General features: G+C 33.5%; 1 protein-coding gene across 5 annotated transcripts in view; it reads right to left on the bottom strand.

Moving 5' to 3' along the window:
- LOC141551390 (E3 ubiquitin-protein ligase Topors-like) overlaps positions 1–20,137 on the bottom strand; it is a 342,185-nt gene that overhangs the window by 53,577 nt on the left and 268,471 nt on the right. The window contains exons 5-7 of one of the 5 annotated variants that reach the window (XM_074282996.1): positions 18,967–19,004; positions 16,749–16,847; positions 11,867–11,954 (exon numbers count right to left, since the gene is read on the bottom strand). The exons of 3 other annotated variants lie outside the window; for them this stretch is intronic. The gene's annotated coding sequence lies outside the window, so the exon portion shown is untranslated. The remainder of the gene's footprint in view (positions 1–11,866; positions 11,955–16,748; positions 16,848–18,966; positions 19,005–20,137) is intronic. One more of the 5 variants, XM_074282994.1, reaches the window with a different exon arrangement.

Below are 20,137 nucleotides of genomic sequence, written 5' to 3'. Positions count from 1 at the left end.
CAGGGTATGCCTCCTACAATTAACACCCAAATTCCATTTAACTAACACAATCCAGATTTTTTCAAAATATACAGCAAGAAAATCAGTATCACCATTTCTCCCCATCACCTCAAATGCATACTCTCACTATTACTGTTTTGACCTCTGGGGAGGTTTCTATATAACATTGGTTCCACCTGGTTCATATCTAGACATAACATTACCAGTAGCTAAGACTGTCTTACATATCACTGGACTTGAGCCAAAATATGGTTCCTCAAAACTGTACCTGTTACTCAAAAATATCAGCAAAAACTCATCACTGGACCTCCTAATGGTGTGCATTTTTGTCTTTACAAAATTTGCATGGGTATAGCCTCTAATTTTCTTCACCTAAAATGACAGAAAAAAAAATAGGACAAAAACAGGCTTATATTTATGGACCACTTATTGATCTGGATGAAAAAGAATAAAGACCCTTTCCTTTAAAGCAGTGTTGAATAGAGCACCAGCCCTGTAGTAAGGATGACCTGAGTTCAAATCTGGTCTCAGACACTTAATACTAACTAGCTGTGTGACCCTGGGCAAGTCACTTACCCCCAATTGCCTCAGGGAAAATAAAATTAAATAAAGCCCTGTTTCTCATTAGTTGAGACTGGAAAAAGTGAAATTGATTGAAAGAATAAAGCTAACTACTTCCTTCTGAGTTTAGCCCCATTTCTGGGTGATTTGATGCAACCAAAATGGATTCTATTTACCATATTTACCATGTGTTTAGAAATTTAGAAATCAGAATGTCTCTGTATTCTCCAAATTTTCCATGGGAATCTCATCAATCAAATATTATACACATGTAGTACTTAGGTCCCCACTGAACTCACCAGGGGCTCTTGGCTTTATATTACCTCTGGATGCTCGTCCACTTTGGGGTCCAGCTGGAGCCTTATCAGCTATAGCTCCATGAAGGTGTAGACCGTACTGCAGCTACACTCTGCCAACCCCTTGGCAGATGGGCTACACTAAGTTTAGGGTTAATGGGCTACACACCTTTCATTGAGTTTGGGGGGGGGGGTCCACAAGCATGTGAAGACTTCCCCCAATGGAATGAGATTATGAAAGCAATTTGTTCCCAAGGTCCTTAAAGTGCCTCTTAGAACTTGATCAGACATAAAACCTGAGATTGGAGTGCCCTAAGTACATACATATCTTACAGTACCATTTAATTTATCAATTGTGTAACTTTCTGTAGCTTTAAGAATCACATATAAAATCACCCACTTAGTTTTTAAAACCATGAATAACTTTCCCCCCACCTATCTTTCCAATTACAGTAAATAGTACTCCTTTCTCTATATTATGTGATCCAGCCATCTCTCTATTCCTCATACTCTATATTCCATGTACTATCTCTGTGGATTTACAGTGGCTTTCCTTCATAGCTGGAGTGCTTTCTTTTCATCACTACTCATTGAGTCCTTTTCTTCCTTTAAAATGCAGGTCAAATATCATCTATTAAAATGAGCTTTTCCTGATTGTCTTAGTTTTTAATGTCCTTTCTCTCAAATTACTTTATATTTATTGAATTTTTTATATATGTATGTAGTTGTTTTTATATATTTTATATTTATGCTGTTTATATGTATATGTGTTTATAGGTATATTTGTATATATAACAGAATATAAAAGTCTTGTATACATATGCATAAATATATATATATGAATAAAAATAAAAAAATATATAGAAAATATATATGTATGTATATGTGTACAATAGCATGTATATTTATATAATAGGACACAGAATAATAGAACATATATGTATAAAATAGAATGTAGAATAATGGAATATATGTATTAATATGTATATAATATAATACAGAATAATAGAATGGGTTTATATACATATACAACAAAATACAAAATTTTATATGTATTATAAAATATATATTCCTTGTAATTAGATATGATGTCATTCTTTTTTTTTTCTCTTGTATACACAATGCTGAGTACAGTGCCTGCCACAGAATAGGTTCTCAGTGAATATTTATTAAGATGTGTTTATCTACCTCATCTTTTTCTTTCATACTTTAAACTCTTTTTGAAAGAAGATAGTAAAAGACTTTTGTTTTTAAATTTAATGGATCTCAAAAGTGAGAATGAGGTTATTTCCTCAATATTTACATTTAGGTTGTATGGAAAGTTAAGTAAAACTAGCATTTCCATTATACCAAACCATTTTCAATGATGTTTTTCCACCATTGGTATCCTGGCACTTAATTCTTACCTGTGGCTTCAAGAAGCTGTAGCATGTGCAGTAACCCTACTTTAGCAACTCCTCTCAGTAAATAGACTAAATCAAATTTAAGGAGATTGATAGGTCACAAACCTAGTGATGAATTAGGATAGTGTTTATTCCAAATGTGTAAAGATTTACCCCAGTGTAAACAATTTATTTCAATGGCCTTGAAAATAGCTCTTAGAGATTGCTCAGCCTTCAGAGATGACAAGGATATCTACTGCAGCATCATCAGTCATAACCAACTTTTGTCTTGCCACTAGAGTTCAATGATTCTTTGTGAAACTTGACCTCACTTAAATGTAATTAATGTACCAGTCAATACATCATCTTGTGATACAATTGCTTCTCTTAAAAAAATGGACAAACAACAAAAACTGCATTTGTGTTTAATTCTGTATTTATTTTATTCCCATGTATTTCCTGAACCTAGATGTTTAAGAAGTAACTATTTTTGATGAGCTTATTCCAATTTAGACTTACAGATTAGGGAAGCTGTTGCCCAGGAACAAAAATGAATTTGGAATGTAATTTGAAGAGATCTTATTGGACAAAGGGCAATCAATTTGTTCTGTATTATGAGCTTATACTGAAAGAGATATTTTTGGGGGAAAAAATTACATTTAGAGATATTCAAGTTTCTTTTTCATTTGAGATTATATCCACAAATCCATCTAATGAGTACCATTTTCATTATTAACTTTTGTTTTGAGCTTTATGCTCTAAAATATCAAGGATCTAGGTCATTCATTAGTTGGCTATTGCTTTCACCAATGTAACCCACTATAACTCCAAGGCTTGAGAAGTCCTTTCGACTGAAAATTTCATCCACTAGTAATCAACAAGGTAATGGACATCTCTGAATTGATCTGATATGAAATACACATGGCAACCAGTACGTCTGTCATCAGAACACACTGTACACAAAACCTTTTTCAGTATGGTAGAACCTGCAAAGATTTATGTTACAAATATAAACTTTGAGGTCTCAGAGTCACTTTTACACCACAATGATCCCAGGGCTCTATGAAGTCAAACCATTTCCCTTGATTCAGTCTGGCATAATTGAAACAATGCAGGCTTTGGAATCAGGTACAAAAATCTTCAAATTCAGTCTCTGGTACTTAATAACTATTTCACCATGGGCGAGTCAATTAACTTTTTTGACCATCAGTCTCATTACCTATATGATGGGAATGATTGTAAGTATAGTATAAGCTTTACAAGTATAGTGCAGATAGTTGTAAAGATGAAACAAGATAATATATGTAAAGTATTTGGCAAACCTTACTTTTCATAGAAATGATGGTTTAGAATTAAAAAGTGGATTCCTTAAAAGCAGGAACTATCTTTTCTATTTGTATTTACAGCCTTACATATTGCTTTTTTCTAAACTCTAAGCTGTTAATAAATTCTTTATTCATTTATGGATTAATAAAAATGTTCAAATGATGTTCACTAGTAATGGAAGCTCCTACCACATCAATTTGATCCAAATCAATAAGATAATCATTTATTAAGTACCAATATTGTAAAAAAAAAATAATACAAGATTAGAAAGAGGATCTGATAGAGGAGGACATAAAATGCAGACTTTTCCAAGGTCACACAAATATAAATAAGTATTAGTTCGGGGAATTGAATGCTGATGCTCTGATTCCAAATAAACTCTATCTCTATACCCAGCCTACTCCCCCAGGAGAAGTGGTATTTACAATAGCCAAAAGACAGTAATTTACAGACTGTTTAAAAATTATCATTTTAATTTGCAAATTATATAAACATTCATTAGTGTAATTAGTTGGCAAGCTTTATGATAGATAATGTGTTTTTTTAAATATTAAAAAGTTGCAATGTAGCTAAAATGAATTATGACAGTTCATGTTGGCCTCTCACCAAGAATTCCTCATTGTTTTCCTTTTTATTCAAAATTGTCCTGTTTTTATTGCAGTTTCCCTGTTGCTCTAAAGTACCAAGTACTCAATGTCAAATAAATGTGTCATCAGGAAAGCCTCACAGAATGAGTGCATCCTAGTAATGGTGTGCATTCATTCATTCATTAATTTATTCATTCATGCAACAAACTTTTATTAAACATCTTGTGTTTTTATAATACTGTGTTAGACAAGTTCCTGTGCCCATGGAGCTTTTATTGGAGGGCTGGGAGAGAAACACAGATAGCTATACTGCATTGATAATTGCATTAATAAAATATATACACATACATACCTCACAGCACTTTCCTGCATGGTAGACGAAAAGAGAATAACAACAAATGGTTCAGGGAAATCTTAATGGACAACTTTGCAAAAGAGTTTAAAAGTATAAATAGATATGATCAAAGAGCTGTCAAACTATGCATATCCTTTGACTAGCAATGTTTCTACTGGGTATATATCCCAAAGAGACCATAAAAAAAGGGAAAAGGACCCAAATGTGCAAAAATGTTTGTGGCAGCCCTTTTTGTAGTGTTAAGACACTGGTAAATGCATGGTTGCCCATCAGTTAGGGAATGACTGAATAAGTTACGGTATACAAATATTATGGAATATTATTGTTCTGTAAGAAATGATCAGGAGGATGATTTCAGAAAAGCCTGAAGAGACTTACATGAACTGATGTCAAGTAAAATAATCAGAACCAGGAGACCATTGTACACAGCAACAACAAGATGATGGAATGAAAAGACCTGGCTCTTTTCAACAGTAAGGTGATTCAGTCCATCCCCAATGTTCTTGTGATGAAGAGAGTCATCTGCAACCAGAAAGAGTACTGTGGGCTCTGAGTATGGTTCACAACACAGCATTTTCACCTGTGTTATTGTTTGCTTGCATTTTGTTTTCTTTCTCATTTTTTTCTTTTTTGATATGACTTTTATGTGCACCATAATAAATGTGGAAATGCACGTATTTGGCATATATTGGATTAGTTGCCATCTAGAGGAAGAAGTAGAAGGAAAGGAGGGAGAAAAAATTGGAACACAAGTTTTTGCAAAGGTGAATATTGAAAACTATCTTTACATATTTTTTGAAAATAAAAAGCTACTATTTAAAAAAAAGATGAATAAAAATTCTAAAAGGAAAAGAGAGAAAATGATAATAAGCAAGATATAAGTAATAACCAGGAATCTATGATTAGAGCTGAAATTTCAGGATTCAGGATCATGGAGTATCGAGGCAATATCCTTATATTGTTCCCATTCTACTTAGATTAATTTTTTGTTTTCTTTTGTTTGGATTAAAAGTTATTTAGACCACCTCAATATTTGGTTTGCTTAGGGGAATAAACTTTCTTGTCACCTGAGTATAAAGCAGTCAGGATGAGCTTTCTCCAACTCCTGACTAATGGAAAATGATTGGTACCTCAGGGAAAGTAGCTTTCCTCCATTGAATCTACTTGAAGTATCTTCAGTGTTAACTCTGCTACTGCTAAATAAATAAATAAATGTTCTCTGAGTACTGGTAAATAGGGTAGACATAAATAGGCATCACACATCAGGGACACACAAATGGAATATGGAATACACACAACCAAGTAATATGTGTGAAGGAGCATTTCAACCAATGAAGTCTTCTGCTGATGAAATCATACTTCTCTCATTGTTTGCTAGTGAAGATTTTCTTTGCTAGGCATTGGTCTATTGGTCTCAGACCAAGGGGTACAGTTGAAGCTTATGGATGACAAGTTCATTACTCCCCCATCCCAATTTTGGACCTGTAATAGTAGGTAATTAATCTTAGTCAGGACAAGCCCAGAATTTGGAAGTATAAAATTATGAGTAGTTGCATGTTTTAATACATGATTTTTGTTCCATTCCTTTCATTGTTGTGATGAAAATATAAGTTTCAGGAGATGAGAAGGTTGATGGGGTGTGATTTTCAAGGGAGTCAATAATATGTCTATTGATGTATTTCATTAGATTTTTTAAAATTGTGAGTTTAAAACTGTACAACTTGAGAAAAATGTATGAGAATGACAGAGAAAAGCAGATGAGAGTGACAAGAGTTTGGAGCAGATAATATAGATGGATATAATGAATCTCCTGAAGAAAGGTGGTCTGAATGAATATAACAGAAGGGACATAGAAGGAACTATTAAATATATCTATTATTTCTCACAAAGCAACACCCTATATTTGGAGGGAAAGAAGTCAGGAATTCAGTGTCTCTTGGAAGTTTCTATGAGTGCAAGAAACTGGCAAATGTAGGAGAGGAAAAGGTAAGGAATGAAGAATGATACAGTGAGAGTTATGAAGGACAAAGTGAAAGGTGAGCAAAAAGGTAAATAGTACCTAAGAGGTGTAGGAGTGAGATGGCTGGAAGTGAGAATCCTGGGTGTATATATAAAGTGAAAAAGTTTGTTTGTTTTTTGCTTCTTTATATTTATGAGTTACATGAGTTAAGGGAAGAAGAGATGGTAATTTGCTAGTCATAGGAAAGAGAAGTACAGATAACTATGGCTCCTGTTCTCTTGAGTCCGGTAAAGATGAAGAGTAGCATCTGTATTGAATCTCTATTATTCACCAATTATATGTAAAGGCATAATAAATGCAGAAATAGGAACTAAACGCATAGAAAACAATGGTTTACACTATGGCCTGCCTTAAGCTAATTTTAATGATAAACTATAAGGGAACCTGGAGCTGTCTCACTTTAAAAGGTACAGTTTTATAGAATGAAAGCTTGTCATCTTTGACCAGACATAGGAGTTAAAAAGAAAATACTTTATCTAAGGTAGGGAGTTCTTCCTCTCTTAATGGGATATAGATGATATGACTAAATAGGTCGCCCTGATCTTACCAATGTGGTAGTCTAAGCATTACATCCTAAAGTTTGGAACTAATATATTAATGGGCAAAATAATGAAACATAAACATTGGGAGTAGGAAGTAGGTAGTGATCAACTTGTAGAAAAACAAAAATAAAATTATCTGAGACAAGGGCAGTTATGCGGTACAATGGAAAGAAACACCAGCCCTGAAGTCAGGAGGACCTGAGTTCAAATCTGGCCTCAGACACTTAACTGTCCTAGCTGTGTGACCCTGGGCAAGTCGCTTAACCCCAATTGCCTCAGGGAAAAAATTATCTGAGACCAATAGACCAATGCCTAGCAAAGAAAATATTCAGTAGCAAAGAAAACACTGAGAAAAGTGTGATTTCATCAGCAGACTTCATTGGTTGAAATGTTCCACACATATTACTTGGTTGTGTGTATTCCATTTGTGTGCCCCTGATGTGTGATGCCTATTTATGCCTACCCTATTTACCAATAATGTATTATTTGGAGGAGAATATTGCCCAGGTTTATTTGTTTGTTTAATTTCCTGTACTAATTCATGAAATACCTTTGCTTTGATATAACTGTGTCCTCAATCTGGCTGGAGAGGGAAAACACACACACATTAGTAACAGTTCATTCTCTATTATTTTGAATAAAAGTTTTTTCATAGGCAACTTTGAATCTGGAAAAGCTACTCTAGTAATCCCATAGAATGGAGGAACACCCCAAGTGCTATAGATAAATTCATATACATGTATATATACATATAGAAAGATGATACAAATTTGTAGAATTATACAAATGTGCATATATATGCACATATGAATGTGTACATAGTTGTTTCCTTGAGCTTCTTTTACACATTCTTCTTAAATTGTATTATTTTTAGGCTGCACAGCTTCTTAAGGGGCCAAAGATTCAAGGCACAATCATCTGGCACTACTATTTAACATGCCCTTTAATTTCCCATGACTTAAATAATTATTTGCAAAAAGTAGAACATGGACTGAAGGAGAAGTGGCTAGGTAGCATATGCCCTCCCTTGTTCCCAAGTCTAATGTCTCTTTCTGAACTCATACAGCAGAACTAGCCTCTCTATTTGATTTCTTAAAAGTAACTAAATTGTACTTCAGAAGTAATTGAACCACCCTCTATGAGTTTTATAATGTCATAGAAAACTTTCAAAGAGACTACAACCTTCTAATCTCCATGGTCAGCACACTCCTCAGTGATGAAAGAATCCTTTCTCTAAAAAGAAAATGCCAAATTAGCAACTCCAAGAGTTCAAAGCCCTTTCTTGAGTGTATTATATCTGTCATGGTTTGGGGTTCACAGCAGATCAAAGAAAGGGCTAAAATTACTTAACTTTGTTCATTTACCACATTTGCTTCTACCTTTTAGAATATTGGAGATCCTCCTAATGATTCTTAGAGAGTTTTGACTGATATGTTGCCTACATAAAATGTGCATGTGAAATATGTTTTTTTATTCTATACAAGCTTATCAAGGATCATATTTAAAGTGCTATTGTTATAAATATGAAGAAAAAAATGAAACAGACCCACTACTCAAGGATTTTACAAATTTAAGATATATCGTTTAGTCATTAATGTGATATAGTAGAAATACTGAGTTCAAGAATTTGCTTTGCTATTTACTATGTGATTTTGTACAAGTTCTTCTAAATTTTGGAGTTTTAGTTTGTTCTTCTGTAAATTGAGGAGAAAAACTATTGCCCTCCCTAAGATCTTTTAAGTTTCTCTTAAAAACCCACCTTCTAAAAGAAGCCTTCCCCTACCTCTCTTAATTCTCTTTGTTAATTATGTCCCACTTATCATATATATATGTATATATATATATATATATATATATATATATATATGTATATATATCTTGCTTTGTATATATTTGTTTGCATGTTGTATTCCCCATTAGAATGTAACCTCCTTAAGGGCAAGGACTTCTTTTTTGTATTCGCAACGCTTAGCACAGTACTGTCACATAATAGGTTCTTAACAAATGTTGATTGATTAATCTTGTCTTTCCACTAATTAAGATTTGGCACATCTGAATCAAACTTACAATTTAGAGAACAACAAAAAGTATGAAATATCACTATTTTTAAAGAGTAGTTAGGACAGAAATATAGCATGAATGTAAATTTGGAACAGCTAGTTGAGTACCTAGATTTCTTTCATAAGTTTTTAGAGGAACAATACTAGTTATGAGCTGTTGATGGGAAGAGCTAGGGCCATAGACTTTATCTCATCTAGGTCTTGTGGACTAAGCTACCTAGGGAGGATATTTTGCTGAGTTTTAGAAAATTTGTAAAGATTAAAAAGGGAAAAAAGCAAAATTGAACTCATTTTTATGCCACCTTTCTTCATATATGCAGTACTATCCAAGATTCCACTATTCTCTGACTTTAGTTTTTACACTCTTGGATTTATATTTGATTCTATTCTTTATTTCATCATTTACATCCAATCAATTACCAAACCTTGGTAGTTCTGGTTTGACAATTTTTTTTTTTCATTTTTCTCTCCTTCCTTTTTGTTTTCACTATTGCCATCCAAGTTCAAACCTTCATGACAGCACCTCTGTATTTCTTTCTGTATTAGCCCCTTTGCTGATCTTTATGCACCATTCTTCTTTCAGCCCCAATTTTATCCAGGTACACTACCATTTCTTTTGTTTACTTTTCTTCTCAAGAAACTACAGTTGCTCCCTACTATCTCTGATTAAATCCAAACTCCTTAACTTGGCTCTCAGGAAGGCTAGATAAAGTTATTGAAGCTTTCCAATTCCATTTTATGTTCCCCAAATATCTCCTTCCCTCTGAGAAATCTGTCTATGTTATGGGTACAATTTGCTGAACCCTATCTCTATACTTTTGTTTTAAAATTTGACTCTCCTTGAAAGGTCTTCTATTTTCTATTAACATCGATTAACTACCAGTCTTTCTTGATCCAGTTCAAGAAAAAGCCCTTCCTCCCACACAGGAATTTTTCTCTGATTAATCCCATTTTAACCTTCACCTTTTTTTTCAACTCCTCTTTGACAACCAGAATAATCATAGAAATTCAACACTGAACAGAATCTTAGACAGCCCTTCCGTCTAAGCCCTTCAATAGCATGATTATTACTATTACTAAAAGCAATAGTGGTAGTAATTGAATGGTCAACTAAGTGGTGAAGAACACAAAAAGTCAGGAAAACCTGAATTCAAATCCAGTCTCAGATGCTTACTAACTATGTTCCCCTGAGCAAATCACTTCACCTTCTTTGCTTCAATTTCTTCATTTGTAAAATGAACTAGAAAAGGAAATGGCAAACTATTCTTGCATTTTTGCCAAGAAACCTCCAAATGAGATCACAAAAAAAACAGACTCAACTGAAATGATTTAACAGCATCAACAACAAAGTAATGAGATAGGGACATCTGGAATTTATATATTATATCATTTAAAAATTTAAATAATATTTTATTTCTTTCCACTTTCATGTAAAAACAGTTTTAATAGTCATTTAACTTTTTCTTCAATTGCAAATTCTCTCTCTCTCTTTCAGTGCCTTTTCCCTACTCTGGGACAATTAGCAATTGAAATAGGTTATACAGATGAGATCTTCATTAAGTTTTCAAAAAAAAAACTTTATGCATAGTTTTTTTTTTTCTTCAGATCTTTATGATCATACTACGACATATTTACTACAATATTGTTATTCATATTTTGTTTTGAGGAAACTGAGGTTCAGAGAATTAAATTACTTTTTTTTTTTTTTTTTTTTTTTTTTGGTGAGGCAATTTTGGTTAAGTGATATACCTGAGGTCACACAGCTAGTGAGTATTAAGTGTCCTTCTGATTTCAGGGAATAGTGCTCTGTCCACTGCACTATCTAGTTGCCCCCACATTAAATGACTATGCCTTTCTTAAGATGACAGAGCAAGTTAATTGCAGAATCAGGGTGTGAAATCAGGTTTCTTGATTTCAATCCCTATTTTTCTGTTATACTTACATTTCCTCCTGTTGCTTTCTTGACCTATTCTTGTCACAAGGTACTTTTGTATTTTCATTTGCTTATAAGTTTTTTAAGGTGACTGATTTGAGCTCCTGTGATTTCCCCTTTCTGTTAGTTCTTCATGACCATGACTGATCACTGTGAGTGATTCAGTTTATCAAAGTACTGCTTGCAGATTAATGCTTTTTATACTCTGCTGACCACATACTTCTATTTGGGGAGGTCATTCATCAGTGATCATAATTGCTCTTAAAAAGAGGCTTTAATTCAAGCTCTACTAGAGTAAGCCATGTTTTAAGCTATAAAAACCCTGCAGTTACATGAGATTAGCATGCTTTATTTTCAGGAGGAAAGTTGACCTTAGAGAAATTGAAATGGAGGGGAGGAAATCTAATCCAAATATAGTCAGATCTGCAGAAACAATGTCGTGGTTGTGGTGAAAAAAAGATTTACAATTGAGATCCACATTTTAAGAACTATAGTATCTGTAGAAACTTTGACATGATTTAATATCCTTTTCCTCATCAGCAAAAAATTCATCATCCTCATCCTTTCATATGGCTATAGTCCTTTAAGATTCACAAATTACTTTCCTTATTGCAATACTGTGATGTAAATAATGAATAAATATTACACCCATTTTACAGATAAAGTGCATAAAGCTGACTGAGAATGAATGTAATGTGTAAGTTTCATAGACAATTCAAAAGCAGATTTCTCTTGATTTCAAATTGAGCATACTTCCCATTATTCCAAGTTTCCTTATAATAAAATGAAAAAAAATGTACTTACCACTGAAATGCAACATGTCATGGTGTATAGTCTATTGGATTTGAAGTCAGGACAACCTGGAGTCAAATTCCCTTCTGACATTTAGAAACTGTAATTTTGAAAAAGGCACTGAACTTCTGTGTGCCTCAGGCAACTCATTAAAACTTATATAAAAAAAAAATCTAAGATGGATTGGGATCTGCTTTGGTCTGGGGAGCTCTTTATGCTGGAGGAATCACAGGACATTTACGTATTTACCATTTATCACCTCTGACAAGTATTTAGTTTCCTATGCATGTTTATCTTTTTTCAGTATGCCTATATTTTTATTTTAGAGAAAATAGAAGAATCTGAAATTTATAGAACATCTTGAATCAATATTAAAGAATTATATTATTAAAATATGGTCACTTCAAAGTAGCAGAATGAAGTATAGTAACATTCAGTTAATATAAATGAAGCTCTTTCCACCTGATAAAACGGTTCATACCTTTCCAATTTTTTTTTTTCTCTTGGAATTTAGGGTTAAGTAACTTGCCTAGGCTCACACAAATGTCTGAGATCATATGTGAACTCAGGTACTCCTTATCCCATGAACAGGGTTCTATCCACTGCATCATCTAACTGCCCCTCCAATATCTTAAATATACATGTTGATCTTCTTCTAACCTTACTTACCAATTTATTTTTCTCATTTTTCCTAGACTGAGCAAAGCTGCTCCCTGACCTCAACTTTTGGGATTTGGAATTTCTTGCACCATTTATTCACTAACTCAATAAAATACTAATGTGCAGGTTCTGGGTCTTGAGTGTACCAGCATATGTAGTAGTTTTTTTAAGAGCTACTTTACCTCTGAGTACCTATTCATATGTCCAAAATTGATGACATAAAATTAACTTTAACCTTTTGTCTAATTGATATTGCTCTGATGCTTTAATTTACCACTTTAATGAAACCCAGCAATATTATAGCCCACAAAACAGTTTAAATTATATGAATATTGTTTGTCTTGGGAGTCAGGTGAGGAAACGAATCTGGATATTCCACCTTTAGAAGTTTAGAAAATGAGATAGGAACAACTTACATTTCTATAGAAATTTAAAATTTATGAAGTACTTCATATTATTTATATCATGTTGTGATCTGTTCTGAGAAAGGTACTACTCATACTGATGAATGTTAAATTCTTTAAACATTGAAGTAAATGAAACATCTAGGATGTTCCATGAAACAGTACTTATCAATATGATTCATAGTTATCTCTGGGAGCAGACTTCTAACACTATTGCCCTTCTAATTTTAAAAGTAGATAAATATTTGGTTGATTTGTCCATCCTACTGAGTATCATAACATGGAAAATCAAATTTGGGTAGGGCCCAACCAAGCTGTAAAGGCTTCAAACACAAGCCCAGTGACAGACTCTGCATCTTTTATCTAGGGCTAAGTTAAACCAAGTTCAGAGCGGTTCATTGCCAGAAGGCCATCCCCTAGGAGATAAATGCTTTTGAATGTGGAAACTCAAAAACCTTTTTTTCTGGTATGCAAAGAGAAAGGTTGTGAACTTTACTACCAGAGAAAACCTCCTCACTGAGAAAAATCATATTGATTGTTTTAAATCTATAAATTGGAACTGAGGGGTATCATAGAAAAGAAAAAATAAATTTTAGACCTTTAAAGGGGGGGGGGATATACATTGAAACCAAACTTTTCCATAAAATCTAAAAGATCAAAAAATTGATCTTTCAATTCATGAGAATTCATGAGCCCATTCATGAGAAGAGCTGAAAGAAAATCCAGGGCATCAGAACTGGACAACAGTAGAATTCAAAGGCTCTCAACTGCCTAAAGAGGTTGTTTTTTTGTTTGTTTTTTGGTAAGTTTATTTAATCACTATACAATTTGAATTTCTGCACAATCTGGGTTAGAAAGTATCAATTTTGAGTAAGGGTGGTAGAAGCAATCACAGGCCCAAAGAAAGACTAAATTCCATCAAAAACAAACCAAATGATCATTACTCACTAATACAAAGCTCAGCCACCAAAAAGCAAAGAACTGTGATTGAAGAAAGGGTGTCATTCTGCCCCAGATGAGATGAGGTCAAATCTATCATTTTTCATCCTGAAATATAATATTTGTCAAATGTTGCTGAAATAGTGTTGTACCTGAGAGGACACTAAAAATGTCAAACAAATGTGAAAGAATTTCTGAGATCACATACAGATAGCTCTACAATAGACTTTGGACTAGAACTCATCCCTACTATGTCTCCACATTATTCCTTTCAATTGAGGTAGGTCGTGTTGAGGGGCTAGAGATACCCTGAATGTTGAAAATGTAAAGTTCTCTTTGACTGTATAAAAGATTCTGGAATTTTAAAAAATGTATCTGCATTCAATTATCTGTAACCAATCTTTATGTACTCTTTTGGTTTAAATGAAATTTCTTATTGATGTTTGTAATACTTTATAATTCTTGTAAAATCAAATCAGCCCTTACACTTGTTGCAGTTACTCACAAAAACATAGCATGTGGGAAGAGGAGGGAACACACTCGGTGTTTCCATTAAAGATATCAATCTCCCAATTTTTAAAGCAATAATGCCTTCTCTCTGAGATATCCGTAAAAATAACAATTATGGGTGGTACAATCTAAAGTAATAAAAGCACATCAGACACAATCAGAAGTGAGCTGGAAAGACTGTGGTGTACAGCTACTGCCATCTGGTGGCCCAGAAACGTCAAACACCTTTTTCACAGAAATTGGGGAATTGAGAATGTATCTTGTTATCACTTGGGATTTACTCTATCATTAAAAAACAAAAAACAAAAACACAAAACACAAAACAACACAAAAACTCCAATGGGTGCATTATTTCAATCATTGTTATTACTGGACTGCATATTTCAAATAACTGCATGATAATTTCATATTTTATACCTTTATAACAGACTTCCTCTGATTTCCTTTCCCTTTTTTTCCCTTTCTCCGACCATTTGCCTCTCCTCCCTCTTTTTGCCACTGTAGCTTTCTCTCCATAACTTGTTTAGGGTCACACAGCTACTATGGGTCAGAGATAAAATTTGAACTCAGGAGCTCTTGTCTCTCTCATTCTATAGCCGTTATACACTTTATCTGATAACAAGAACAGGTAAGAATATATTTTTTCTAGATTCATGTACATATAATTAAAAGTAATTTAAGCTAAAAAAAGAAAGAAAAAAGGAAGAAAAAAGAAATAAGGGAGGTATGAAAGAAGAAAAAGAGAAACAGACTATGAGAAAGAGAGAGAAAGGGAAGGAAGGAAGGAAGGAAGGAAGGAAGGAAGGAAGGAAGGAAGGAAGGAAGGAAGGAAGGAAGGAAGGAAGGAAGGAAGGAAGGAAGGAAGGAAGGAAGGAAGGAAGGAAGGAAGGAAGGAAGGAAGGAAGGAAGGAAGGAAGGAAGGAAGGAAGGAAGGAAGAAAAAGAAGGAAGGAAGGAAAAGAGAGAAAGAAAAAGAAATTAAAGTGAAGAGAGAAAATGGTCTACACTATTGATGCCTAACTCAAAACTAACAGAGATCATTAAATCATAAATAAGGATATCTATATTTCCAATATTGACTTAGAAAAATATATAAATATTATCTAGGTTCTTTTGTATTTTATATATTTTGTTAAATATTTCCCAAATGTATTTTAATCTGATTTCAGCTATACTGGCAGCTGCCTGAGAGTGTTTGACAACTTAGATATAGGTGGTATTTCCTATAGGATTGGTATTAGAGATTGTAGTTATAATGTAGAATAATAGCAAAGATACCTAGAAGTTAAGAGAAGGAAAAATTCAAGAAAGAAATTTATATCCCAATATACATAAGATATCAAGCAAGATAGATTTAAAAGCCAGGATGGTAAAGGATCCTGAGTTCATGCTATTTTTACATGCCAAGAAACTAGCAATAAATATTTATCCTGGTAATGAGGAGACTTGGAAAGTAGTTTCTAAAGCTTTTAATTATTATTCACTACTTTTCCTCTTTTTCAGTTTTCATGGCAGTACAATCTTGGTTCGCCTCCTGTTTCTTTTATTCTTTCTCTCTCAGTCTGTTTTCCTGGATCATCATTTATTTCACACCTCCTAATGTGGGTACAACACCCAAGATTCTACTGTGGGCTAATCCCCCAATTTAATGATCTCATAAACCTGCATGAGCTCAAAAATCTGCACACCAATGTATTTCAGATTTGTGTTTTCTACCCTCATATCTATCCTTGTCTTTACTCACATATTACCAGCTTCCTGTTGGCCATTTCAAGCCATTCTATAAGCATCTCAAACTTAACATGTTCAAAATAAAACTCATTATCTTCCCCATCCCCAGCCCCTGCCATGAAACTTGCAAATCTCTATTTTTGTCCTTCCAGTCATCCAGGTTTACAATCTCATAATTCTCACAATCTTATCCAATATCAAACAAGTGTCAATCTTATCAAATCTGCCTCTATGACATCTTTCAATCCATCCCCTTTGTTTTTATAACCACCATAGCTTTTGGGGAAGCATTAGATTGACTAAACTTAATTTCAGAAGACAGACCACGAAACAGTTAAGTTAACCTCAATTATAAGGTGGTTGTAAGGAAAATCTCCCTAATAATTTTAATCGTCCAAAAATAGGATAAATGACCTTGAAAGGAAATTAATTTTCCCTTAGAAGACTTGTGAATTCTCATTTGACAGAAACTGAGTCTATGCTAGTAAGAGTGAGCTCAACGTGTACTGTTTCAGCATCCATTCACGTAAATTGATGGCTTCTGCCCACTGAAATGATGAGGCCATGGAAAGGGGAAGAACGATTAGTTTAAGTTTCATGAAGGCCAATTCAGTAACTGGAGTGATCTATCACTGTCATATAAGGAAGTACCTTTGATTTGGAAAGTCCCTGGATACTGATAGCCTTATCTCATTTTCCTTATCAAGGTGGTCCTCTCCATCTGAGTAGCTGAGTGGAGGTGCACTTCTCCTGAAGTACATAATAAGATTTGAATGACATATTTATATATTTTAAAAACCTGATTATTAATAATATGTAGAGCAGGGCTTCTTAAACCTTTTCTACTCATGACTGCTTTTTGGCTAAGAAACTTTTTCATGATTCTGAATATATAGATATATAAAATAAGTATACATTTACTTATAAATAATAATTTCACAACCCCCACATTCAGTATAGAGGATTTCTCTTCTTCAATACCTGTGCTGGGTAGAAATATCAAAGAGTCAATATTGAGACATTAGCTTTAACAAACTTAATACTCCAAAGAATTTCTTTTAACTATTCTTAAAAAAAAAAAAAAAAAAAAAAAGCAGTTTCAGCCTCTTCATCTTTTAAACTCCTGAGAATTAATATATCACTGGTATGATGAAAGCAATCACAAATATTAATGCTTTCTTAGGATCAATATTGCAATGAATAATCCTACTACAAGCAAAATAGTATAGCAATTTAATCATATGCCCAAATGGACAACAACCAATCTCACTATTTTAGAGCTTCTTACTTTTAAAAGAAATAATTTTCAAGAATAAAGCTTTGTTCCCATATTTGCTCCTACTTGGGAGAAGGAACATAGAGAAGACTAGACTTTTAGTAGGTTGCAGCATTTGCATTTTCATAGTCATGATAAAGTTCTCAAGAAACAAGTCTGTGAAGAAAAGGACCACTTAACACTCATCTAGCTAGGTAATATAAGTAGAAATTTCTAATCTTGCTAATATGTGAAAAATTTTAAAAGCCTACTCCAATTTTGTTTGTAAAGTATTATAATGGGGCAAAAACATTGGTTCTATTATCTAAATCAGTGCTTGATACCTTTTTTGAGGTGTCATGGACTATTTGACAATCTGGTAAAGCTTAAAGATTCCTTTGCAGAACAATATTTTTAATGCATAAAATAAACTACACAAGATTTCAAAGAAAACCAGTTATTTTGAAACAAAGCTATCAAAATAAAAAATTTAATAATCTTTGGTCTAGCTAGATGTACTTTATTTACTTTTTCCTCAGAGGAAGAATAATACTTTCAGTTATCACACTCCTCCAGGCCTCAATAAATTCTTGTTGGTTGACTGATGGATATATATACATTTAGCCGCACATAACAGAGAAAGTGAACTTGTATACAAACACTGCATACAGCCTTCCCACAATCAGGATATTTATTTTCCCTCTTTGTGCTGATATCTAACAAGAATTAAATATCAATAATGAATCATCTGATCACAGTATTGCAAGATACTTGGCCTTTGGCTATATACCTTTTAAATGAATTAGTATACCTTATTAGGCCTCTTAAGCCAGGATCAGGCTGACCCTAGATTCAAGTTCAAGATCTTGAGATATTGAGTCAATAGAGACCCTACTGCTGCTGTTGTTTTTGCTGCTATTGATATTACTAATATTGATGAAGAAAAGAAGAAGAAGAAGAAGAAGAAGAAGAAGAAGAAGAAGAAGAAGAAGAAGAAGAACAACAACAACAACAACAACAACAACAACAACAACAACAACAACAACAACAACAACAACAACAACAAGGACAAGAAGAACAAGAAGAACAAGAAGAAGAACAAGAAGAAGAAGAAAACAATTTAATAAATAATAAACAAAGATTAAGGAAAGACATATGTAGCTATCTAGATCCCTGCTATGGGGACTACACAGATCAATAATTAAGACCAGCCTATGTAAGAATTAGTTTGTCAAATATGAAAAATTATCAGTCCACTTTGATACTAGTTTTTAATAAGATTTTTCACAAAAGTTTTTAATCTATCTATGATGTTCCAAATGGTTGTGTCTAACATATTTAGTGCCCTGCAGCCTAATCAGTATTTTAAGAATCACAGCTTGGGCCAAGCAAATGACAACTGAGATAAAATAAGCAATGATAACTAAGGGACCTAGATTAACAAAAAGCATCACATTTTATGTCAATGTTAAAAAATATGTGTATGTCAAGTCTATATTTGGAGACAGAAGAATTACTGTATTTTGTGATCTAGAAAAGTGGCTATTTTATGGGAGGGGTAAATATTACAGTAAAAATCCTTACAAGGAGAACTGTACTATACCATTAACTTACCAAGAGAATTTTGCAAAACTTGATAACTTCACTGAGAACTTCATTTGAAAAAACAAATATATAGAATGTCAAGGTAAATGATAAAAAGAAGACGATGGAGCACTTCTAGACCACAAGCTATATTAAGTAAAGCAGGAATCATCAAAACTCCATACTATTGGTTAAAGAATAAAGAGATCAATGTGGAGGGGCAGTTAGGTGGGGGGCATCTAGGTGGGGAATAGCTAGGTAGTGCAGTGGATAGAGGGCCAGCCCTAAAGTCAGGAGGACCTAAGTTCAAATCTGCCCTCAGACATTTAATACTTCCTAGCTGTGTGATCCTGGGCAAGTCTCTTAACCCCAGCCTCAGGGGAAGAGAAAAAGAGAGAGAGAGAGAGAGAGAGAGAGAGAGAGAGAGAGAGAGAGAGAGAGAGAGAGAGAGAGAGAGAGAGAGAGAGAGAGAGAGAGAGAAAGAGAGAGAGAGAAAATGACAACAATCAATGCTGGAGGGCATATGTGAAGATAGGGATATTAATATATTGTTGATGGATCTGTGAAATGGCAAAAACCATTTTGGGAATTGTTCAAATAAAGTAACAAAAAATCTATATCCTTTGTACCAGAGACTCCATTACTGGACTTAGACCCTAAGGAAGGCATTGATAAAAAAGAAAAAAAATATTTAGATCAGCACTTTTTGAAATAACTTATATTTGGAAGGAAAGTAAATGTCCATAAATTGGGAATGGTAAATCAAATTGAGATAAATGAATGCATTGGAGTATTATAGTGCTCTTAAAAATGATGCATGTGATAGATACCTGGAAAGATAGAAAACTCTATATGAACTGGTACAAAGTAAAGCAAGCAGAATGAAGTGAATTGGAAAGAATAATCACACAAAAGTTAAATTAAAAATAAATGTTAAAAAAATTATCAAGATTAAGTGAGGCAGATTAAGAGGTATGAGAAAGCATCCCCACTTATCCTTTCACTGATGTAGGAGTTCCTCGTGTTAAACATTGCACATGTTTTCAGACTTTCTTAATATATTGATCAGTTGTGCTGACTTTTCTTTTTCTTTTTTTAAAAAGTACTGCTTTCATGTAGAATGGCTATTGAGAGATGGAGGAGAGATATCTGGTGATATAAGAAACAGGAAATATTAATATGTTTTTGAAAGGATCCTATC

This window comes from Sminthopsis crassicaudata, chromosome 1 (genome assembly GCF_048593235.1).
Source record: "Sminthopsis crassicaudata isolate SCR6 chromosome 1, ASM4859323v1, whole genome shotgun sequence".
NCBI lineage: Eukaryota > Metazoa > Chordata > Mammalia > Dasyuromorphia > Dasyuridae > Sminthopsis > Sminthopsis crassicaudata.
The sequence above is the reverse complement of the archived record's forward strand: the minus strand, read 5'-3'. Positions and strand labels throughout refer to the sequence as shown.